Here is an 18,562-nt window from a genome sequence, read left to right on the forward strand (position 1 = left end):
CTGGTTTTGACGCAGCGACGGGCTTAGCTGGCCCTGTGTTCTTGTGTAGCTAAATCTCGTAATCGAGAGAGAAAAAAACAGCTCCCTGGGTCATTTAATAGCCTCCTTGCTAAAATGAGATGCATATCGGAGTGCCTCCCTCGTGGGCTAGTCGAGACAGGGGAAACGTTCAAGCTAAATCCAGTTTCAAGAAGCAAGAGTTTGCGTTCAAGAGATTTGAAATGGAGAAACTGGCCACGCTGCTCTGGCTGGCATGATGTAATCTGCCTTCCAGGGCGAGGAGGAGCACCTGGGCCGGGCAGAACCTACCCACAGGTAGAATCTTCGGTGCGGTGCTCCACGTTGAGAATCCGCACCCGGCCTTGGAATACGGAGAGCCCACGCGCGCGGTACACAGAGAAGGCAGGTCCTCTCTCTTCCCCGCAAGGTCGAACCACCGGTGCCCAGAACTGAAGGAGAGTGAAACCAACTCCAACCCGACGTTGCCTCCTCTTGCATTTTCTCTTCGTACGCCGTCCACTCTTCCCATTAGTCTTACTCATACCTCCCCCTTCTTCCTTTCTGCTCTACCGTTGTCAGTGGGCTTCATCCCTCCAAAGCTCTCCTAGGATGACGGAGTTGTTGAACTTTCTCCGTCTCACGGAGAAAACCGTGAGACGTCTGAAAAGAAACGGATTGAGAAAGAAGTAAAAACTACGTTTTTATACTCCACCACCAAAATGTTCTTGCGTTTGATAGGTAATTAAAATTAGTCTTTCAGGCAGTTAGGGTCATATTTCAGTCGCCTGTGTTTTAAAGACTTGTTTTACGTGCTTCCTTCACAACAACCCCTAAAGCTTCGTTACTGAAGATGCTTTTTTCTAGTACGTCTCCCTCCTCAGTTTGTTTCTGTGCTCACTCTTTTTAGTCTTGCCACTTCATCCTTATTATTTCTTTCAGTTCAGGGAATGTCTTCTGGTAATACCAGCAATTCTAAAACAGGCTAGCTATGGAAATCACAAAATGAGCTATGGTCAGTGCTTCACAGGTTTATTACCAATTCAGAGTCAACATTGAGCACCTCAGAAATAATCTTGTATTGGCTTGAGTCTTCCTTTCAGAATAAGTTATGTTGCGCTGGTGGGGTGGCTCAGTTCGTCAGAGCATTCTGCTGTACACTAAAAGATTTCGGGTTCCATCCCTGGTCAGGGGGAAATACCTAAGCTGCGGGTTCATCCCCAGTCGGGGTGGATTCCCCCCTCCCCCTCCCTCTATTTCTGTCTCTCTTCACTCTACCATGTCTCCCTTTGTTCCTTCCTCTCTCTCTAAAAGCAATAAATATATCCTTAGGTGAGGATTTTTTTTTAAGTTATATTAACTCAAGCCTCAGCGTTGTAAAGTATTTTAGAATGATTATGGTTTTTACATGTAGAGAGCCTAATTAACTTCCCTACATAAATTTGGGGAGTAATGGAAAACTTAAAAATGAAAAACTTAAAAAATATATAAACCAACTATCCTTGACCACAGTTGCTTCCAGCGGTTTTATCAATTAGAGCCTTTTCTCCATGTACTCCATATTCTGAAACTTTAAGAATTAGTTACACTTATTTTTCTGGTTGGTGTGGCTCAGTGGTTGGCTGTCTGCCTTTGAACTAAAAGGTCACAGGTTTGATTCCCAGTCAGAGCACGTGCCTAGGTTGCCATCCAGATCCCCAACTGGGGGCATGCAAGAGGCAACCAATCAATGTCTCTCACCTTCTCTTTCTCCCTCCCTTTCCCTCTCTCTAAAAGTAAATAAATAAATTTAAAAAGAAAAAGATTTTAAAAGAATTAATTACACTTATTAACAAGTTTTATTTATTATTGGGTCAGGACCTTAGAATTGTAGGGCTGTCATAACTTTTAAATCATAATTCAACTTGCATGGAATTTACAGACGAGTCTAAAGCTCAGAGAGGTTAGGGACTTGCCAGAGATCGTACTGTCAGTGGCAGAGCCCACACCGCTGTATGGGCAGAGGAAAGAGAAGAAAACCTCCACGGGACACCATATTGCATGAAAATGACACTTGGGAGGCTCAGTCAGCAGTTAATGTTTGGCTTCCCAAAAGTTAAAGGTTTTGCTGGAATAAGCATCAAGCTATATCTACCTGCTGCCTTCCACCAAAGGCAGTCCAAGTGATCAGCCATGGGAGAGCCCTGACTCTAGAAAAAAGAAAGGAATAAAATGAGGGTCTATGTAGGTCTACAAGGTAAACCTGGAATTGTGAAGTAATAAGTGATAAAGGTTGCAACTAAGTGAAAGAAAATTCCAATGTAGTACTAGCTTAGGGTTTATGCCTCTTTCAAAATTGTTCTATAAAGAATCTAGTCCAAATATTTGCAAAGCCAAGAAAGAAAATTGGTAGGTATATTTATATGTTTACATTATTAATTAAGGTATTATTTCTATATTTTTCTAGAAAAGACACAGCTGGCCAGCTCATAGTTCCAGTCTTCAGCTTCAACTCTTAGGACCTGCCTTATAAGAAATCTCTGCCTGAAAAGGTATTGACTCAGGATAATCTTTAGCCCTCTTCCTGTGTACACTTTCCATTCTCTGGATCTGATTTCTTTCTCTTTAATCTCTCCATCCCTTCTGTCTCTGTTCTTCTTAAGAATGGGGTGATCCTTTTCTTGAATGGTAGCCCCACTCTATGTTTTTACCTTGCAGTAAAAACTACCCCTCCGGTCTCAGGGACTTTGATTATTTGTATACTGCCTATTTACTGCGTCCATATTTCCCAGGGACTTCTATGAGATACTAACTACTGATTGCTAAGAGGTTGCAACTATTCTTATCACCATAGCCTGCCAGTGTTCTGTTCTGCCTGCGTATCTTGATTTAGTCCTGCCTCCTGTTAGATAGAATTATCAGCCCCCTGAGCCTTTCCCAGCCCACTGGATATGTTTATATTAGTCTTCTCCAGGGATGCCTCAGCTCTGAAGTGCTAGCCTCAGAGTTAAGGAGTTCAGGGGTTCAGGGGTTCCAGGCCCTAGCAATGAGCTTTATTTCCTATACTAGCTTCCATACACTAGTTTCCAAACAAGTCCTCTTTCCCACAGTTACTATGTATCTTCTTGATTTCATGCACAGTTTAAGGTGGCTCTGTCTATGCAAAATGCACTCCCTTCTCATCCCAGCTACATCTCTTCAGCCTTCAGCCTAAATGTCCTCTACAGCCTGCCTTGCCCAACACTTTTGTGAGAAGGAACTTGCTTCTCTTTTGAACTCCCATAGCACTTTTAAAAATGAATTATATTTCCCCCTTCTATTTCACAAGTAATACACATTTATTTTTAGACACTTAGAACCTGCCAATAAGCAAAACAAAAAAATGTAATGATTAGAACTCCTACCCCCAACCAAAGGGATTTACCTGGAGGGAGAAGGTAGGGGTGGAAGGGGAAGGGGAATACTTGTATAGTCGATAACATTGTGATAAGTTTACATGGTGACAGATGACTACTAGAATTAGTGGGTGATCACTAAGGTATAAAAATGTCAAGCCCTGGACAGGTAACTCAGTTGGTTAGAGATCATCCCAACAGGCCAAGGTTGCTGGTTTGATCCCTGGTCAGGGCAGATACAAGAATCAACCGATGAATGCATAAATAAGTGGAACAACAAATTGATGTCTCTCTCTCTCTCTCTCTCTCTCTCTCTCTCAAAATAAATAATTTTTAGACAAATAAATGAAAATGTTGAATCATTATATTGTACACCTGAAACTGGTATAGTCAATGTAAGATTCTATACCAACTGTACTGAAATAAAAAAATAAATTTAAAAAAAAGAAAAAACTACCACCAGAGATAACCACTATTAGCATTTTGGTGAATAGCCATGTGGATATTTTTCTATAGCTCTTTATTTAGACATTTTTTAAAAGTCCTCACCCAAGGATATGTTTATTGATTTTAGAGTGGGGGGCAGAGTGAGAGAGAGATACATGGAAACTGCAATGTGATAGAGAAACATCAATTGGTTGCCTTCGGTACACATCCAACCAGGGATCAAACCCCCAGCCTAAGTATGTGCCCTCACTGGGACTCAAATCCACAACCTTTTGATGCATGGGACAATGTTCCAACCAACTGGGCCACCTGACCAGGGCTAGACATTTCTTATGACACAGTTTCTATGTTTTATGAAAGGTACCTATGTACCTATCTTATTTTCTCAAGTTGGGTTCTCCTTGAGGGCTGTAACTATAGTATATATCACTTTGCAGCATTGTCTTGAATATATGAGAAAACCAAACATGTTTCTTGAAGGAATAAGAAAATGAAACTCAGAGAGAGGTTCACTTTTCATTTCTTAGAAAGCAATACTAATTGGGAGAAATTTTCAAAATATTGGGGAAAATGAAGATTCAAAAGTAATGGAAAGATAAAACCTATGGAGCAATATTTTATTTATTTATGAACATATATGAAGAAATCACCTGACTCCATGATAGAGTTTATTTCTGTGAACAAGAAAAACTATGGAGGCTGACAGAGAAATTGGATACAGTGGGATGAACACTTGAGCTTGGAGGCAGATAATGCAGACTCACAAACTTGCTCAGTCACTGACTAGCTCTGTGACAATAGATGATTCATTGAACCTCACTAAGCATATTTTTCTCTTATGTCATAAAGACATAGCACTTCTTGAGATTAATTCAAACATTAAACAAGATCATGCAAATTAATGTGCTTTATGTAGCATAAAATACTATGCAAATATAGTGATTACTATTATTATTAAGAGTGATGAATCACACCACAAGGAACGAAAAAGCAGAAAAATTACAGGGGAGAGTACTTATAAATGATCAAAGCCACAAGCCGTCCTGGAAGAAAATCGTCCCAACGGAAGTTAAGCTAAGAACAGGAATAGGTCAGAAGAAGGAGAAATGAAAGATTAAAACTGGGAGAAGAATTGGAACTGACTTGAGCTGTGAAGATTCAATGTATCATCAAAAGGAGTAATGAGACCAGAAGAAAGAAATTCAGTAGTAAAGACAGCAGAACCTCCCACAACACAGAAACGACTGTGTGTTATCAGCTCCATCAGATGAATCCCACCTCTCCTGTGTTGGAGCAATTGGTGCAGCACAGTGGTTAAAAACATGGGCCTTGAGTTGGCTAAACCCAGGGTTACGTACCTGTCACTTGTTAAGGAGACCTCGAGTAAGTTACCTAACCTCTCTCTACACCTGTCTCCTATTTGGTAAAGTGAAAACAGGATAGAAATTACCATAGGATTGGGTGAGGACTAAATGAGATATAGTCATTGGCCATTAGTTAATGTTCAGAAATGTTATCACTCGCACAAGAACTGAGAAAACTTTCTATTTGAGGATCAGGAGACAAGGAGAAACTTGGAACTCAAATAGAACAGAAATTAATTCAGCTTTATCTGTGTCTCTAGAACACTGTATCCTAGAGAAAGACCCATCAGACTTAAAAAGACAATGATGAGGAAGATGCTTTAACCCCGTGTGAAGCCAAGAAGTGTGAAGCGACATTTATGACATAAATTCATAGTCATGGCATGATATAACAGAGTCACAGTTGAATTCCTGTTCTATCTTGAATGCCTGCTCTATCTCATTTTAACTGATCATCTTAGACAATTACTAATCATTGAAACTTCAGTTGCCTCATCTGAAAAGCGAGGTTATCAGTAGCTACCAAAGCAAGCTATTGTGAAAATAAAAATATTTCATGCAAAGAACCTGGCAGTGGGACTAGCAGTTTCTGAAACATTGATTCTCTTGCCCTATAAGATGTAAATCATCTAAGGAACTACTGTTTTAACTCTTATGATATCTAGCCTAATATCTTGCATGTAATGGGGGCTCAATAAATAGTAATTAGATTGAACTGCATCTGCGTTAGAGGTGATCTTGGAAGTCATCTCAACCAACTTCCTGCTCCATGCAGAAATGCTCTAACTGAGCAGTGGCCTGTCCACCCTCTGCGTGAAGACTGCTGGTGAGCTTGCTGATGCCAAGAGGACTGACTGCAGGACTTGGTATTTCTAACGAAATGGTGTTCACATACTGTGTGTAAGTCTGCTTCCCTGTTAACATCGCCCATTTGCTTTAATTCAGTCCTTTGAAGCAAGACACAGAACAAACCTTTTCCCACACTCATGCAACAGCTCTTCAGCTGTTTGAGGATAGCATTGGTATTTTTCTCTAAACTCTGAGTCAACTCTCTTCACACAGTCAACTCACAGATAACTATCAACACCACCATTCGGGTTGCATCTGGCCTTGTTGGAATGTGGCATTTATAATTAAACACTGTCCTAGAATTGAGAGCACAACCCTGTGGAAATGCTCGGATCAGGCTCACACTAGCAGGTAATAGAAATAGGGTCCAGTTGGAATATTCTCTAACACTGAGGTGATTTAACACCTGACGGAGAAGAAACCACCTTCCAGATAAAGCTTGTATTGCCATCATTCTTTTAGTTACTAGAGCTTTTCAATACATTATGATAAAAATTATATCTTACAAATGCAAATTTAAAGTAGACAAAGGAAAGGAATGGCAATTCACAGAAATATGAGGAAAAATATAAAGAAATGTTTAAATTCACTTGTATTCAGAGAAATCCAAATTAGAACAACAATAAGGGAGTTTTTTCTGCCCATGAGAATGTCAAAAATTAGAAAGATGTTGGTGAGGATGTAGAAAGACAAGAGCTCTCCTGCATGGCTGGTAGGAATCAGCTCCAGCCACTCTGGAAAGCAGTCAGCCAATATCCAATAAATGATGTGCATGCCTGTGACCCAACAACACCACTCCTGGGTGTGTCCAAGAGAAATTCTCATATAGGTCCATCATGGCTTTGATTGTGGCAGCTAGAAATCAATCTAAGCATCTATTGCTAGGGAAATAAGTAAATAAAATGTGGATGCATATTGCATTATCTCTAGATCACAAAGGGTTGGCTTGGGTTGGAGAATCAGCTAATAGAACACAGACATAAGTCAAGTTTGTTATCACTTGAGTTCTCCAGTAAATTAGCAAACAAGAAAAGCAAAGAATGGCTTTTCTAGTTCCTCAGAGAAACAGGCCAAATTCTAATGATTAGTACAGACCATTTAGAGGGAAGAAATTTGTTTAATGAGCTGAGTTGGGACTAAGTTTTTGTAGGATTAGGCTTGGGAAGGGTCTGGGTCAGCATTCAAGAGTCTACCATCTACCACATAAGATAACTCTGTTGTACAGAGAAATGAGCCTGTAGCATCTGTCCGTGGCCCACCCTATGTGCTATAAAATGCTGTGTAACAGTGTTAAGCTAATAACACACTACTCATACAGCAACATGAAGAACCGAAACAAAGGAAACAAAATGATTTATAGTACAATGTCATTCCTGTAAATTAAAAACATACAAAACTACTCTTTATGAGGTTTCATACATATTTAATAAAGTGCCTCAAACACATCAGAGTGGGAACCTATGGAGAGGGAAGAAGAGAAAAATGTGAAATGAGATAAAATGAATAGGACCTTGCACAGATTAAAAATGTCAGTGCTTAGTGTGCTAAGAAATGAGGATGATTAACTCAGCGTTCTCTCTGCATTCCAGATCTAAATTTTTAAACAAAACAAAAGTAAGGAAGGGATTAAATAGTACATGGAAATAGAGGAAATTGATATTGATACTTCTTATATATGTCGGAATAATAGAAAAGTGAGAAAAAACACTTGATTTGGTTTGATAAAAAGAATACAGAATCTAGCTCTTTGTTTTTATGCCCAATTGCCCTGTAACGTAACAAGAGTTATGTAAACTTTAAAGTTTGTGACAGAGTTATTTGATTACATTGATTTGATCATGGAAGCTCAGAGTTCCTGGAATTGTCTGTTCACGAAGCTTGGTGCTCAGCTCTCAGCTGCCACCTGTCAGCCCTTGCCCAACCCCGTCTGGTTCCAGCTCTTTGGACTAAACACGCAGTTATCTGCAGGCTGCCCCACCTCCTTCGTGGAGCCAGAGACAGGGTAGTAGCTCAGGGTATCAAAAGCCTTCATGCTCCATGCAATTGATATAGACACTGCCAAGGTAGTACCTGCGGGCAGCCATCTCTATTGTCCAAAATTCTCCCAAAAGGAAGCCAGACCCTTGTAACACATACATCCAGAGTTCCACTGCCTTTTGTCCTGCTTCAGGACACTGGTGTCCCTGACAGCCAAATGGAGATCCTGTTTCTTTGTCTTGTTCCTACCAGGGCCAGTCTCCTACCTTTCACCCATATTCACTCACTTCCTTGGATAATGGACATTTTCCAGATCTGTGGCCGCCCGGCACTGAATGCCCTTCCTTTAACAGGAAACTCTCCAGCACGAGTTTTCAGTGTTCAGAGCCCTCCTCCCACTCTAGCCCCCTTCTCAGCTCTCACCTCCTGTTGTACCCCCAAACACACATCTAGGCTGCGGGAACATTAGCTGGGCCCTACCCGTCTGGTGCACCAGCCCAAAACCTTGACACGGGCAAATGACACAAAGGAGGAGACACCCTGGAGCATGTGCTGAGAAGGAATAGGGTACAGCAGCAGCACATGGTTTCCGGGACACCTGTGTATTATATAATATGGTAGGTTATATTATACTTAATAACATAATCCCCAGAGCTGGATGGCATCCCAGGTCCAGTGCTGGCCACAGCTGTGCTTCAGGCTGTAGAATCTTTGGTTTCCAGTGGGGACAGTGATGGCCTCATTGTTTGGTCTCAACAGACTGCATCTGTATCCTGTCTCTGCCCCCCTAATTCTTAACCCTGGTTATCCAGTCTTCCCAGTAATTCTGGGAGTTTCCCAATAGCCTTTCAATAAATTTACTTCCTGCATCTATTTGCCAAAATTGGTTTGTGTTGCATCCAAGGTGTCTGACTGACAAACTTATTTCTGCTAGAACTCCTAGGGTGATTCCATCTTCGCCTGACATTCCCACTGTGTCCACTTTCTCTTTCTCATTTTCTGCTGACCTTGCCCCTGGGACCTGTCACACTCTGCTCAGTCCCCACCCCCATCTGCCAGTCTCTCTCCCAAGACTGCTGTACATTTGATCCCTCTTTCCCATGTCTCCACTACCCCTCTCTAGCCCCTCCCTAGGACTCAGGCATCCTGTGCTCCCAGCCCACCCTGAGGCCTGGAGAGCTGGGCGGTCACCCCAGCCCTGTCTTGATGGTGTGAGGGAGTCCTCAGATTCTAGATGGAAGGGTCACCAGGAGGAAAGAGGAGCACAGGCAGAGAGATGGGAGGGTAGCAGAGACCTTTCCTATTTGTAAAGTTTTTATCTATTTTTAGACAGAGGGGAAAGGGAGGGGGGAAGAGGAGAAACATCAATGCATGTTTGCCTCTCGTTCACCCCAGGGAGGGGATGAGGTGAGGTGGGGGTGGGGGCCTGGTCTACAACCCAGGTATGTGCCTTAACTGGGATTCAAACCAATGACCCTAGCCCTGGCTGGTGTAGCTCAGGGGATTGAGCATGGGCTTGTGAACCAGAGGGTCTCGGTTCAATTCCCAGTCAGGACACATGCCTGGGTTGCAGGCCAGTTCCCATCAGGGGACACACAAGAGGCAACCATACACTGATATTTCTCTCCCTCTCTCTTTCCCTTCCCCTCTAAAGATAAATAAATAAAATCTAAAAAAAAAAAACAAAAAAAACTAATGACCCTTTGGTTCACAGGCTAACACTCAGTCCNGGGATTGAGCATGGGCTTGTGAACCAGAGGGTCTCGGTTCAATTCCCAGTCAGGACACATGCCTGGGTTGCAGGCCAGTTCCCATCAGGGGACACACAAGAGGCAACCATACACTGATATTTCTCTCCCTCTCTCTTTCTCTTCCCCTCTAAAGATAAATAAATAAAATCTAAAAAAAAAACAAAAAAAAAAACTAATGACCCTTTGGTTCACAGGCTAACACTCAGTCCACTGAGCCACACCAGCCAGGGCCTTATTTTTATATTTTATCTAATAACACAAGTTATCATTTACTGAGTTCATACGTTGTGCTGGCCCTTTACATGCATGCCCTCACATTAATACTTTGAGGCAGGGACTACTACAATACAATCTCCATTTTCAGATGAGGAAACAAGAGTTTAAAGAGCTTATTATAAAGATGCCCTTATTTTCTCTGCCTGCTTCTGAGTAGGTGCAGAAGCAGCCCATAAGAGTCTTTGGCAGCCAAAGTTTTCTAAAAACACCCAGGCAACAGCTGTCCCTGTGCTGTCACCTGACTTGCCCGGCCCTGAGTCAGCACCGCTCCCCAACCCAGCCCCCACTGCTGAGCCAGATGGGACTTGCCCTTTCAGGGCTGGGTTGAACCTGTTGTTGGGCCAGCCCGGCCCCGCCCTGTCCCAGCATCTTCCTCAGTGGGTGGCTTTTTGCTCCCTGACTCGTCCCTGGGTTCCCACCCTTGCACTGCCCTTGTCATGCAAAGCAGCAATCTCAAGCTTGAAACTTGAACTCTGAGGGGAGCTGGAAGACCACCCATGCTGTTGGAGATAGAGACAGGGCCCTGGAATCCATCCCTGGGTAGAAAGGATGAGCTGAACACCAGTGTCTCTTACTGTCTGCCAAGGAAAATCTTCCTTCTCTAGTGACTCTGGGATTTGGTTTCAGAGAAAAGCAGAAGAAAATATAAAGATGCCGCCCACCTTCCTGTACAGCAGTCCCTAGACTCAAGCCCAGAGGGACCTCTATTGCCCCCAGAGGGACCAGAGGGCAATATGGAGGCCAATTCATGTGTGTTTCTGTGGAGAAACTCTCATAGGTCCTCTTATCACATGTTTTTCTTGGTCTAGACATGAAGCTAAACTAAGTTCTGACAAGACATGCCCCAGGTGTTGGTGCACACCTACAAGACTGAAGGATACAGAAGTGACCCCATTGCCAAGAACCGAAGCTTAGCTTTTTCCCCCCGTTGTCAGCTCCATCCCTCAGGCCTCTAGGCCAGCCTGCCCTGAAACCTGGTCCTGCCACTTAGGTGTGTGTGTGACCTTAGGGAAATAACTAACTTCTTTGAGCCTCAGTTTTTATCTTCTGCAATATAGGAATAAAATATCTACTTGGCAGGTTAGTTGTGAGGGTCAGACAAAATAGTGCATGGATAGCACTCAGTAGGCACACAACACCCATCAGCTCCCTTCACCTTGACTTGGGATTAGCTCCTGCTCAGATTGGACTGATATCAAAGTTTTCAGGCCTGAGACCAAGGACTGCCTCAGTTTCGGTGTATTGATTCTAGGCCTTCACACCTCCTTCCCCATTGACTCCCACATGGGCCAGTTGTTTTCTGATCACCTGCCAGCCTAGACCACACTACACTGTCCTAACTTCATGACTCGACACTCTGAATTTGTCCCCTTGACCACCACCACGCAGTTGCACCTGATTATTTCTATGTATTCTCTCACTAACTCATTAGCTTCTTCTTCCCTTTCTTGAGCTTTCAAAACTCCTGCATGTGAATATTCCAGGGCCCCTTGTCCCAGCAGCATTTTTTGTGCATATCCACTGCCGTGAGTCTCCTGCAAATAAACAGCTAGCTCCTCCCTTCTCTCCTCCTTGCTCCCTAGCCAAGGGAAGGGTGTGACAAATCTCTTACCAGGATCAGGGCTGTGTCTAAGCATGCCAGCTTTTCATTCCCTAGGAAAAATCGGATTGGGAGCCGCAGTCAGGACAATACTCCTGGCCTGGCTTGACCTGGTATGGTAGAAAGGCCCACCACTTCTCATGGTGTGCATATGTTCTGGAGGTAATGTAACCTAAGTATGTATTAGGACTTCGGCAACTATGTCCTAATGTTGCTCCTTTAGGTTTGTGGCCAACTAGAAATCCTAGACCTTTATTCACAAACTGCAGGTGTCTTCTAGATGTCACTTTGTGCTGTGACAGCCGGTTTTATGAGATCTAACTTTAGTATGACATCTATTTATCTCCTAAATGTCACTTAGTTGTCATGGTTACTATTTTGGTTCTTTAATAGATAAATTGTAGGGGGAAAAATGACAGAAGTACAGCTTATAGAATACAAGAACCTTAATGATATATCAACCAATTGCAATGTGTAGGTTTTGTTTGGATCCTGATTTAAACAAGTAAACTTATATTTACATAAAATTATATTTATGAGACAACTGGAAATTTGAACAATGGATATTTGATGACATTAAGGAATTACTGAAGTTTCTTTTTAGGTGTGATAATAGTTTTGTTTTTAGCAAGTAGAATGTCTGAGATTTGCTTCAAAATAAAATGAGAAGGAGAGGAAGTTGAAAATTGGTGAAACTGGATGACTAGCTCACAGGGTTTCTCATACTATAATGTTCACATTTGTGAATGTTTGAAATTGTCCAAAATGAAAATTATTTTTATCTTGCCTCTGTCACCCAGCATATTAACTGCTCTTAGTCCTGTACCCTCACTCCATGTGGTTTCTATATCTGTATCTACGTAGCTCGTGAACAGGTCAACCAGGTCAGAACTCAGAGCAGATCTCTGTGGCCCACCAAGATCCACTGTGTTTACCCATCAGTCAGTCCCTTTGGAAATGGCTGGTCAGTGAACCACAACTCCACCTACCTCGGTTATCCAGTCTTTGTTTACAAGGATCACGTGAAAGACTTCTCTAGTGCCTTGCAAAACTAAAAATGCAAATTTTTAAGCATGATCCCTATCTGCCAACTTTTGCTATCTATTTTGGGGGGGATGAAATTAATTTTAATAATATACTTTATATAATCCAATATATCCAAGGTATTATCATTTCAACATAAGTGCTCATTGCATTTCGGGTAGGTACTCAGTAGCCACATGTCTAGATGCAATCCATTTTTGTAAATTAAGAATTTGATCCATTTGTTCTAACAGAATTGATATTGGCTCCAAGTATTCATTGTTTTTTTTTAAACACCCAAAGGTCATTTGCTTTAAATAATCCAATTTGGAAATTTATAGCATCAACAATAATTCACTATAGTTTGTCCCTTACCGTAATGCCAGGCCAATCACATGTCCATGGCAACACGCATAACCTAGGCCATGACAGTCAAAATCTAATCCCACTTTTTGTTGGGAAAGGCATTGTCCTTCCCTGCTCAGTTGGAAGGCTGTGAGCCCGTAGACACTGGTGGCCATCTTGTCACCTCTTGGGGGAGAGTCGCCTGAGAAAAAAGCCAACGCAGTGGAGAGCAGAGCTGAGGAATGGGAAGAAAGGGGTGGGATTACATCATTTGGCCTCCAGATTTAGCTATGCCTAAAACCAACAACCCCTGCAATTTTGGCTGTGTGAGCCAACACACTTTGTTCTTTTCTTAAACCACTTTAAGCTGAATGTCTGTCCCTTGCAAAAGAAGTCCTGACTAATACAGTGTGTGTTATTGGTTGAGCAATGTATAATCTACAATGTTCTATTTTATATAACAATTTTTGTATTATCATACTGTGTCTACAACATTATTTTTATAACAGCTTTATGGAAGATATAATTCACATATCTAAAATTCACTTATTAAAGTGTGTATTTTAATGGGATTTTAAATTTTTATTTTTTTACACATTTAAACAATATTTTAGTTATTTATTTTTAGACAGAAGGGAAGGGAGAAAGGGAGGGAGAGAAACATCAATGTGTGGTTGTCTCTCACATGTCTCCCACTGGGGACGTGGCCCACAACCCAGGCATGTGCCCTGACTGCGAATCAAACCACCAACCCCTTGGTTCCCAGGCTAGTGCTCAATCTACTAAGCCACACCAGCCAGGGCCAATCTAACGGCTTTTGTATATTCACAGAATTGTGCAACTAATACCACCAACACATTTCAAAACATTCTCATGCCCCCCCAAAAAAACTGTATCCATTACCATCACTCTTCAAACTCCATTCCCCTACCTTCCTTTAACCCCTAAAGCCACTAACAACCACTAATAGATTTCTGTAGATAGCCTATTCTGGACATTTTATACAAATGGGATCATATAACATGTGGCCTTTTGTGCCTGGCTTCGTTCACCTAGCATAATGTTTTCAAGGTTTTGCATGTTGTAGCCTAAATCAGTACTTTATTCCTTTTATGAATAAATAATATTCCATTCTATAGGTATACCACATTTTGTTTATGTATTAATCAGTGGTGTACGTTTATGTGACTTCTAATTTTGTCATTATAGATTATGCTGCTGGGAGCACTTAGGTACAAGTTTTTGTGTGGACATGTGTTTCAGTTCTCTTGGGTGCATACCTAGGAATGGAATGGCTGAGCCGTATCTTAACTTCATGTTTAACTATTTGAGGAACTTTCAAACTATTTTCCAAAGTGGCTGCACCATTTTCAATTCCTGCTAGCAATGTTTCAAAGTTTTAGTTTCTCCACTTTCTCATCGACACGTTATTGCCTGTCATTTTTATTTTAGCTATCCTAGTGGTTTTGATTTGTATTTTGCTAATGGAGAACATCTTTTCATGTGCTTATTGCCACTTGTATAACTTCTTTGGAGAAATGTATAGTCAAATATTTTGCAGTTTTGAACTGGGTTGTGTTTTTAATTAGTAAGTGTTATTTACATATTCTGGATACAGATACATGATTTGCAAATATTTCCTCCCACCTATGGGGTTTCTTTTCACTTTCTTGATATCCACTCAAGCACGAATGTTTTAAATTTTGAAAGAGTCCGCTTTACCTTCTTCTTTTTTTTATCTTTCTCTCGCTTGTGCTTTTGGTATCGTATCTGAACCACCAGTGCCTAATCCGTGGTCAAGAAGGTTTACTCCTGTGTTGTCTTCTAAGAGTTTTATGGCTTTTGCTCTTACTTTTAGGTCTATAACCCATTTTGAGTTAATTTTTAACACGGTGGGAGTTAGGGGTTCAACTTCTTTCTTTTGCATATGGCACCACTCGTATTCTTTCCCCCACTAACACAACAATATCCTTGTAAACGTGTTTTACTTAGAACTATATGAATGTGAGTTTCCATTCGCTGAGCACACCCCAGTTGCTTTGTCAGCAACGTTGCATCCTGGAGATTGAAGAGGAGGAGGATTTTTCTGTGGGTGATTAAACATCTGACTGTAGAGTATGATGAATGTGTATAGTTATGTCAACATGCATTATCATCATCCAGAGAAATCTTTTTAAATGGGAGTTCCCAAGGCCCGCCCCAACCTACTGGATCAGAATTTCCTGGCAATAGTCTGTCTCTTACCACTACGGCTGGGACAGCCCATATGGCCACATAATTCACTCTCTTATTTTTAAATTGATATTATAACCAGCAGATGATTGGCATTTAGGCTCACTCCCTGTGCCTATCAAGGCCAGACTGAGCACTTGTTTGCATCCCTCCAGTACCTTCAAATGCAGCAGTACTTATGACTAAGGAGATTTTACTGAGGGCTTCACGGGAAGATGGAGAAGAGGATTGTATCACACACCACAAAGCGATACTTAATTAGGTCCCTGTATTCGACCAGCTAGACCTGTTCTTCCTCCAAAAGTTTTCTCCCTTGCTACCGTACTGCCAGGTCTCTTCTCTTCATCCCTCCTACTGTACGACTTCTGAAGTTTCCTTTCCCCCCAAACCATCAAGCCATGATCTCAATTTATACACTGCATTCAACAAAACAAAAACACAGTAGCTACTTGAAAAGCAACAGACTATTTTTCCCCAAGCATCCTCTTTGAGAAAGTGGGGAGGTGTTTCAGTTCATTTCACAGTCATAATGCTGTACCAATAACAAACATTTCCTGAAGGCTTATTAAGAACCAAACGCTGGGCTAAGTATCCCACAAAATGACTTACTTAATGTCATGTAACTCATTAGTGGCAAATCTGGAATAAAACTTTATTATAAGGGTCAGAGCTCAATTTCCGAGCCGCTCATACTCATAGTCTTCAGTTTCTTTGGCTAACAGCTCTGTGGGACCCAGGGAAAAGATACAGTATTTCACCTTCTGGAGACAGGGAAAAGGAGGTATAGTGACACTGAGTGATGTTGCCACTCAGATAGTGGAAGCTTTTGATCTGAGATCTAGAATTGCGTCTCTTTAGCAGGGTATGTGAAAATGTGCCCCAAATCTCACTGGGAAGCCACAGTGGAAAATGTAACCAATAAAGGACACTGTGTAATCCTGGACACTGTGACCTGACCTCAAACCTAAAGGACGGAAGCGTCCTGACCAATAGGGAGCACCGAGAAGGGAGAATAAGGGAAGACAGACTGTTAGTGTTTCTCCCACAGTGACAGGAAAAGATGGCAGTACTGGGCAAGGCAGGATCCTGTTTGGCAAGGGACATCTGTTCCCGTGTGAGAAAGTGTGACTCATCAGGGTGCCACAGCTCAGTGACACAGTCTCTTAAGATCTTCCAAGTCCCCTTAGTCCAACTCTGTATTTACCAAACAATTCTAAGATCTACTTGTGGCTTCTGAAGTGCGCCTTCCCACAGAGTAAAAAATGTGCTGACCGGGGTTTCTTCAGGCCTATTGTCAATTATATTTTGCTGGATGAATGAATAATGCCGCATCTGGTCTCTCTTTCATGGGTTTGGTGTAGAATGAGTTTATTCATTCAACATTAATTCAACAAATATTTAATGAGTGCCATTTATGTGCCAGGCATTGGTCCAGCCCCTTTTGATACAAGCCAGATAAGAACCCTGTCCTCATGGAGTGCACAAGCCATTGAGAGGTGACACGTAACAGAAAAGCAAACAAGTCAATAGATAATTTCAAATCGTGATACTTCACACCCAGGGTTACTGAATTCCTTTCTGCAGGCTCACTGTATCCCAGGCTCTGTGAACATCCCCCTCATCTTCACGAGGCAGACTTAAAGAAGCTTTAGCCCAATTTCAAAGGATTCAAATTTCCCATCTAGTTCGACCCAGACCCTAAGGTGATGTGTTTCAGTGACTAAGATTGAAGACCCACTGACTCCCTCACCACCGTAGCTCTAGGCCATGACTTGATAACCTCACCCACTTGTTCATTCAACAGACACTTTTCCATCTCTTACTGGGCCCCAAGCATTTTGTAGGGGCTGGGAATTCAGAAATGATTAAGTGGAGGTCCCTGCCCTCCACTGCAGTTCACATTAGTGATTCCTGTGCTTCTCCTATGCGCATAGAGGGAGGAAAGTGCAGGGTGCTGTGTGTACGAAAGAGGGACTCCTAAGTCATACTGGAGAGAGAGGTGTTCAGGGAAGGCATCCCTGAGGAGGCAGTACTGAGACTGAGGTTATTTTTTAAAGTAATAACAAGTATAAAAACTTTATAAAATACAGACATAAAGAGCACTTAAAGCCCCCATAAAGCCATGGCTGATAACAATTTGGTGGTGTGTATCTTCTAGTTTCTTCGCTATTTAAGATTAGATTTGAAGAGCGAAGATTTACCTTGACAGTAAAGGCAGGGAGGAAAAAGTATTTGGTGAGTCAATTGTACTTAGATTGTCTTCAAACACCAGATGTGATGTATAGATAAAGGCCCACCCTCCCCCATCTATCCATCCCATCCCAGGTCCTCCTGGTACTGTGTAGAAAAGTTGCCATGGAGACCTGAGGCATTTCTGATAAAACTGGCATTTGGGGAGGTATGGAAAGAAAGGAGATTTGACATAAATCTCCCTCTCTTGCTTCTTCTCAGGTGACTGGTAGGAGTTTCTCCTTAGGAAGAAGAAGAAGAAAGGCTTTAGGGGTCCTCACCCAGGGCCACCAGGTGGTTCAGACTGTGCGTTGCACAAAGGCACCACATTGAAGGAGGCAACATCCACAGCCAGATATACTCGTATCCTAACTTGAATGAAAACAGGTAGGCAGTTGTAGACATTCTAGACCTCCCGGCTGGAGCAGCACCCTCTAATTAAACCCCCACTTGCATACACGGCCGCACACAGCCTTGAGAGCAAAGGCTTGCACACACTCACAGCCAGTGCACAGCAAGGCCTGTCTCACATGTGCTGTGGTGTGCTTGAGGTCTCTTCTCTCACCACCTGTTCCTCTCAGAAGCCCAACTTCTAACATTCGCCCTCCCCCAACTCTAAACTTGACATAGTTCACCTAGGAGGCTGGGGGAAGGGAGAGGCAGCAATGGGCTGTGTGTGAGAGCAACGGTGTGAGTCCAGCCGGGGATGCTCCACGCTAGGGCGCTAGAGTCAAGCCCAGGAGTTGGGCCAGTACCTGTCATAGTGCAGGTTGTGTAAAAAATATACTAAAAATGTTTTTTAAGATTTTTATTTATTTATCTTTAGAGGGGAAGGGAAGGAGAGAAATATCAGTGTATGGTTGCCTCTCGTGAGTCCCCTGTGGGAACTGGCCTGCAACCCAGGCATGTGCCCTGACTGGGAATTGAACCACGATTGTGTGGTTCGCAGGCCCAAGCTCAATCCACTGAGCTACACCAGCCAGGCCCCTAAAAATGTTTTTAACTTGAGGAAGGGCACACTTTCCCTAACTTGCAGAAGCTAGTGGCAGCTCTGGCCTTGCGCTATCCCCTTCTCCTCTATCCCCTGCTCCTCTCTAT

General features: G+C 42.4%; 1 long non-coding RNA gene across 1 annotated transcript; it reads left to right on the plus strand.

The window, feature by feature from the left end:
• Nucleotides 1–102: 102 nt before the first annotated feature.
• LOC119001371 (uncharacterized) lies at nt 103–11,969 on the plus strand. The gene is made up of 3 exons (XR_005069553.1): nt 103–686; nt 2,444–2,528; nt 10,845–11,969. It is a non-coding gene; the product is annotated as an uncharacterized LOC119001371 (long non-coding RNA).
• The last annotated feature ends 6,593 nt before the right edge of the window (nt 11,970–18,562 follow it).

The sequence above is a fragment of the Sturnira hondurensis genome, unplaced genomic scaffold (genome assembly GCF_014824575.4).
Source record: "Sturnira hondurensis isolate 20B ecotype Veracruz unplaced genomic scaffold, ASM1482457v3 Scaffold0016663, whole genome shotgun sequence".
Lineage (NCBI taxonomy): Eukaryota > Metazoa > Chordata > Mammalia > Chiroptera > Phyllostomidae > Sturnira > Sturnira hondurensis.